This window comes from Phalacrocorax aristotelis, chromosome 3, assembly GCF_949628215.1.
Source record: "Phalacrocorax aristotelis chromosome 3, bGulAri2.1, whole genome shotgun sequence".
Classification (NCBI taxonomy): domain Eukaryota; kingdom Metazoa; phylum Chordata; class Aves; order Suliformes; family Phalacrocoracidae; genus Phalacrocorax; species Phalacrocorax aristotelis.
In genome coordinates, this window is record NC_134278.1 from 79,970,094 (window position 1) to 79,977,196 (window position 7,103).

Sequence of the window (7,103 nt, forward strand, 5' to 3'; positions counted from 1 at the left end):
AGGAGCTGTGGGTGGCCGAAGGTTAGCCATTTCATGCCCACTCAGTAAAGCAGACTTAATCGCTTCCAATATTTTCTGTTAAAAAGCACGCTTAATGAGCCAATTTCACAAGCCCAGAGAAACTGATTATTATCTCCGAGTTCCAACTGAGTTGGTTGTTTTCCAAGAGCCAGTTTTTCCTTGACGGGATAAAAACCTTTTTAGAAAAAAAAAAAAAAAAAAAAAAAAGAGGAGAGAAAGAAAGGAGGGGAATAAAAGGCGAGCGGGGCGGGTGCGGGTGGCACTAGATGGCAGCCTTGCTCTGCCGGCTGGGGATGCGGCACGGTGGCGGCGGGGCTGCGGGAGGGAGGCTCTGCCTTCCCAGCGGGGCAGAAGGGCTCACCGGAGGGCTGGGGCTCCCCTCCCTGCTCTCTGCCTTCCAAACGGAGGAGTGCCCGGTGGGACAGGTGGTCTCGCTGCCCTTTTCGTGAAGGGAGCAGGTGCGCCACCCCTAAAGTCTAAAATTGGCTTTGCCACCTGCCTGTTTTCACCTCCAGGAGGCAAGAGCAGAGCCAGTTGCCTCATCCAGGCTTTGGTAGGATGAGCAGCCACCTTGGTCCTCCTGTAACAGCCAGCACGTTACTTTGGGGCAGCAGGGATTTCACTGCAGCGCAAATTTTTGTTTAAGTCCTGCGGGAACCTGTCTCTCACTGGATCAGAGCAATCCTCATTTCCAAGGGCGCTCCTGCTTTTGCGGAAGAAAATAAGCTGGAGCGGGTCCACCAATGCAACAGGGAAGGGACTTTGCATCAGGGCACCCATGTTCCTTGCAGGGGGATGGCGGTGAGCCACCCTCCAGCTGCAGAGCAACATTGTGAAAGACACACACACACACACACAAAAAAAACCCACCAAAATTCCCAACAACCCAAACCCAAAGCAAAAATACAAAAAAAGCCCTCCAAACCAGGATTATTGTCACCAGCAGCAGTTAGTCAATCACCACTTAGGAAAGAAACCTCAGCAACTAGACCTCAGCATATAATTAACTCATCTATCAAAAAAAAAAAAACAACCAAATTGAAGTGAACTGTTGTTGGGTTCTAAATCAGAAGCCAAGTTAATTATTTTTTATGAATATTCATAGGAAACTTGTACAATTTCCAAACTAGGCCTTCAATTACTAATCAGTTAACTGAATAACTGGTATGACTACTTCTTCTCAGGAAAACCTGATTTTTAAATGAAACAGACAAGCACATAGAAATATTTGAAAAATTAGAAGACATTGTTGGAAGCTGGATGGTGGAAATCCACCATTTAGATTGTGGATGCGAAGAAAGTGAGAGCAGACCATTTCCAAGGATGCAACGCTCCCAAGCCCAGACACACTGTAAGCCAGACACAGAACCTGCTGCACAGGCAGAAGCAAAGGCTGTTGCGCGGGACCAGGCTCCGTGTCCGTCCTGTCCAGCAGTCCGGCTAAGGGCACACACAGAAGCGAGCGTGGGGACGGCTCTTCCCATGCGCATGCCCCTCTCACAACATGCTACTCAGTTACATAGTTGTATTTCTTGGGGGCAATTCATGTTGTGTAGTCCTCACAAGTTATCCGTAAGCTAAAGCACAACTGAGAAACTCCGTAATTATATTGTATGTATGCTCACTTAGGACATTCTGATCAGGAATACAACAAATATTTAGGAAGTAGGGGTGCAATTAGACACAAGTCACCATGTTTCTAGAAAAACAGATCTTTGAGATGTTGCTATCGGGAGCTAAAGGCAGAAGCAGAAGGTGCTCGGGCAGCCTCTGCCACTCCTGCACAACGTGGGCCTGCCACACAAAACTCAAAATCTCAACACCAATTCACAGGCAAGGCTCACTGCATAAAGGCAATTTTGCACGTCCTCCCTCACGTAGTGATAAGGGATAGAGAAATCTCAGGCAATGGAAGTGCTTTAAAGCATTAATCAAAAAAATAAAATTATGCAAGACCATATTGTGTATTTCCCAAATGTACAGAACTGGATGTTCTTGCTGACGAAGTACCAGCTCTTACCGAGAACACTTGGGCTTAAATCCTCAGAAGATATTTAGATATCTAATATCTTCTGAAAATGGTTACTCCATTGGTAGTCAAGCACCTAAACACCTTTGAGGATCCAGGCCTTAGCAAGAAGGAATATTCTGCTAAAGAGGACATGCTAAGAGAGTATTTGTGTGGTCTATGTTAGCCCTATGAATTTAAGAGGTCTCCCATGTGTTTTGCCAATTTAAATCAGATTGTGATTGGTTTCTGACCCAACCAAGAGATAGATTTGATGAAATAAGACTGGTAAAACTCACTTTAGGACAAAGGTTGGTTTGATAATCATAATTGCATTTCTACTATATCTATTTTCTTAAGTGTTAGTAGATTTATTAGACTTTTCCTGTATAACCTATGGCTGATTTGCAGCTTCCTTGGTAATTTCTTAGGAGGCAATAGCAATTTCTTATATCTTCAGTAATGTCTTGAATGTACATTTTTTATATTAATGATCTCACCAGGAGAAAAAGTGTACTGTGAATGCATGATGGCCATATGGAAAAGACAATGAAGTTTAGTAATTAAAACTGAAAAGGGAAAGAACTATGCAGTAATTAGAACACTGATTAATCAGCTGATAATTTTATCTTGATTAATGCTGCTGATTTTCCTCTTCTTATTGACCTAGGAAAGGTAGGTTTAGACCAATTAAATATAAATTATTCCCTTTTTTCACATTCCAGGCAGATTCCAGTGTTCTAAGTCATACTAGGTTTAAGATGTAGCACTGAATTGCTCTTACTAAATTGGGCAGCTCAACAAAAGGTAAAACAAGGTTTATGTTCCAAACATGCTGGTGCTTTTATGTAAGGCAGAATTGGACAGAACTGGTTATTTCACTATTATCTGGGGAATATTAAAATTAGATTAAATTGCAGTGGAAAAAAAAAGAAAAGACTTCGCTGGTTTTAAAGCCATAACAGTAGGAAAACTAAAAGGATTCGTTCATTTTATTGGGCCCAAGATATGGATGCATAATGTAGTCCTGAAACTTAAAGAAAAGGTTATATATTAAAGCTCTGATTTCCTTTCACGTGCAGAACTTTATTATTCATGGGGGAAAAGTGTTGTCAGTACCAATCTCACTCCCGTGTCTGTTCACGGATCATAAACAACAACACCTATTCTTGCTTTCCCATGCACAGTTAAGGGATTAAAGCTACTTAAAGTCCTGCAACAATGGAAGGAATTTTATGTGTAGTCTCATGCGATTGCATGCATATGTGAATCAGGGTATTTCCTGACAGAAACACCAACACTGCACAATCACAGAACCCATCCTTCTGCAGCTGCAAAATACAGATCTTAAAGATACTACCCCTTCTCAAGAGCTAAATATCTGGCAAGTACAGAAAAGCTCGCAAGCAAAATGCAGGTATCTTCGTCCTGGAAATTCAGATGGAAAACGCTTCTTGCTAGTGTGTGCTTTAACTCGCTATGGTAGGAAAACACTGCAATCCATGGAAAACAAAATCCTGGACGTTGCTTTATGGGTCACCTTCAACCCTAGTGTGCTGTGCGATTCCACACATGCAGCTTCTTCAGTTATATATACAGAAGTAGACTTTAAGATTAGCAAAAGTGTGGAAAGGTAAATCTAAAATCCCACACCTCAACTACATTGCTTCTTGACTATTTTCTCTTTGCTGTATTTTCAGGCGGCAAAAACACACCTGTGTATGATGCCAAAAAAAGCTGCTGTTTAGCCAACATTTCAGAGAGCAAGGGGAATTCCACAGACCCCAAGTTAAGGATTTCAGCTGAGAAAAGATTCCTCTTTATGCATCATCTGCACTACTCAGTTCTGTCCTTACAGTATAACAAAAGAGCAGGTAGAATTATGTATTGCAAATAAATTATCCAATTGATTAACACTCTTGCTTTTCCTGCACTTTTCATAAAGCAAACCTTTTCCGCTATCTGTGTGACATGAATCTAATTCTGCAAGTTAGTTTTCAAGTATATTTGACGACACATAAAAATCACATGGCATTGTTTTCTCTCTTGGATGGAATTACTCAGCAGGGCATAATGAATTATTAAAAAAAAAAAAAAAAAAAAGACCACACAGTAGAAAAGATGTTGTTTGAATATAACCAACTTGTTAACAAACACATACAGGTCTGCATAAGAGAAATATAGCTTTCTGAAGCAGAAGTAGCCAAGCAAAGAACATGAAGAAACCAAAACAGAACTGGAGAGTTTTCACATTATTAGATCAACTCTGTTCATTAATTTCTCTTACCATGTCACCAGAAATGGCGCTTCTGTGTTCTCTGGCAAGGGAACAAAATAAATGATCCCCAAGTTTGGATCAGATCAAGTGAGTGAAAATGGATGGATCAACCACAGGATAGCAAACACTTCATCACTGTGTCACTAGCCCAAACCCAAAGTACGCTGATTATGCAAAAAAAAAAAAAAAAGCAGTTACTGTTGTAACTGATTGTTTTTATGTTAGCAATAATCCAAAACCCACTACTTTGCAACTTTTTAGATATGTTACTATGGCTAAGTAGGCCAAAGGTTTGCCTCAATCTTTAGATCAGGCATAGTAACAGAAAAACCCTGCATCAAGAGAAATCTTGTTCTGCAACTACATGTATTTGCTCTGCGGCTAAACAACAAACTTTCCATTTCCCTTTCCAGTGATCCAAATTTTATAGTCACAAAATTAAGAAATGAGGTATGGATGGACATATGCCTGGTATGAATTTCCATAGCTAAACAAACAAAAAAAAGAAAAAGAAATACCCTGTTAATTCAATTCCCACATGTCACACTATAACCTAGCTACCCTTTGACTGGTTTGCTCTAGTTATAAGCTCTTTGCGGGGAAGGAATGTGCAATGCCAAACATAGTCTGTGCTTATTTAGAGAGAGACAAAGGTTAATGTTTTCATATTGAGGTGCCTAAAATTTAAAAAAAAAAAACTTTATTCAAAATGTTACATGCATGGTGTCACTTAGAAGTACTAATCATCCACCAATTCTTGGGCATCTCAAAGTTCAGCATTTTTAAAATCAGGTCACTCCATCTAAGTATGGATTTTCCAGCTAAATTTTAGGCATCACAGTTTGAAACGGAGCTGGACTGTGTTTAAGTAGCTGGAAGCCCATCTAGCTGGGAACATGGTGTTTGTTCAGCCACAGAAGTTCCAGAACCAAAAGGAAGCCAAGAATCTGAGAAATAGTAACATAAATAATTTTCAGCTACAGCCATGCAACTGCTGCCCACTGACAATTTTCTTTAAAAAAAACCTATTCGATCAAGAGATGTAAAACACTAATTTAGCTAAAAGTAAGGCAGAATACATGAGAAGCAAACACCACATCACCATTCCTTGTAATCCCATTTGTGCATTAACCATACAATAGAGTAGAAAAAAACAATAAGCTAAACCCTTCACGTATTCTTACTTGTCGGTAAGCTTTCATGTGACTGAGAGCAGAACATAATTATATATAATTAAGTATAACTAGTATAGTAGTTATTAAGTACAACTACATACTAGTAATATAACAAATTGCTAAAAGGCCATGAGGAAAATGGAAAAAATACAGTGACTATGCAGACTTATTTCTAACAGTTTGAAAAAATGCATAGCATTGTGCTCAGTGAAGTGTTAGTTTTCATATAGCTATTTCAATAAATATTTTCAACAAAATGACTAAATATTGTAGAATTTTAATATAAAATGAGATTTTTAAAGACTGATCATCAGTGCTGTTTTATAAACCAGCATAGTATCACCAATTTCATTTAACAGAAGCATGTTTCAGGATCACAAATGAAATGAAAAGAAAAGAAAACCAAAACTTTCCAGTTTCAAATAGCTTTAGATGCCTCAAAACCTAATCATAGATAAAATGGCAAAGGGATAAAAAAAATACCAACTTTCAGAAACAGGGGAGATGTAAATTACCAGGGCTTATGTTGTTCATTTTGTTAAATAGTTGAACACTTGCCTGAAATTTTCACACCTTTGTTTTAGAAAATTCAAGACATTTTAACTAAAGCTTATGCAACAGACTTGCTTTGGATAACTTTTCTGCTTTATTTATATCAGTAGCAAGCTCTTAGGTAAAGAAGCTACTCAGATTTTCCAGCACTATCACCATCAGTAATAATTTTGCTGTGTAAAGGGCAAGACTGTTAAACTGAACTCGATGGCAGGATCCATTGATACACAAGTTAACGGTAGACTCATTTTAAATTAACAAGGACCACAGTAAAACAAAAGGAATGCTACAGATTGGAAAGGACTGAACAAGAAACCTACAGAAGAAAAAACCCAAAATGCTAACAAGAAAGGTCTTTAAAGTTTAGAATGAATGCCAATAAATTTTCTAGTAACAAGATTATATAAAAAGTAAACAACCATCTGATTTACCAAACCTGGAAGACAAACAGAAATAGGGCAGCAACCACACTGAAGTGTAATACAAAATTATTTTTTAAATCATCAGAACATCTGGTGTTAAGGTTGATGGTACTCACTAAAAACTTCATTAACAGTAAAATGAAAGAAAGGAGATTACTCAAGATCAAGAATTACATTATATCTGATATGGTAGTTAAGATCACAACATGCCATATATATGACTGAAATTATGAGGGCAAACTTATGCATTGAGTCAGGGCAAAACATTGCTCCAAATCCATGTTAAAGCTGACAACTGGGGCCAGGTTCTAGGACTGGCAATCCAGCTGAGTTCTGCTGAAATTTTACCAGGTGGGGCACAGAGACTACTCTGGCTTAGCTAAAAAAATGCTTCAAAGTAATGAAAAGTCTGTGTAATCTGAAAAAAAACAAAACACTGAGGTTAATTTCACAAGGTTGATAAACTAAAGAAAGCAAAAGCAACAGTGTAAGTCAAAAGAACATAACAAATATTCTAAAATAGGAAAGAGAAATGCCTGGAGGAAAAAAAAAAGTACAACACTAGTAATTTATCACAAACAGTGTCAATCAGATCCGTTTGGCGCCTGTTAAAGTACAGAAATTAAAAATCCTTAAGTGCAAACCTT

General features: G+C 38.5%; 1 long non-coding RNA gene across 4 annotated transcripts in view; it reads right to left on the bottom strand.

Annotated features, from left to right (window-relative positions):
- Positions 1 to 5,042, bottom strand: part of LOC142054928 (uncharacterized) — a 283,958-nt gene extending 278,916 nt beyond the window's left edge. For all 4 annotated transcript variants that reach the window (XR_012659728.1, XR_012659730.1, XR_012659727.1 and 1 more), the window contains exon 1: positions 4,317 to 5,042. This is a non-coding gene — a long non-coding RNA (uncharacterized LOC142054928). The remainder of the gene's footprint in view (positions 1 to 4,316) is intronic.
- Positions 5,043 to 7,103: the final 2,061 nt, after the last annotated feature.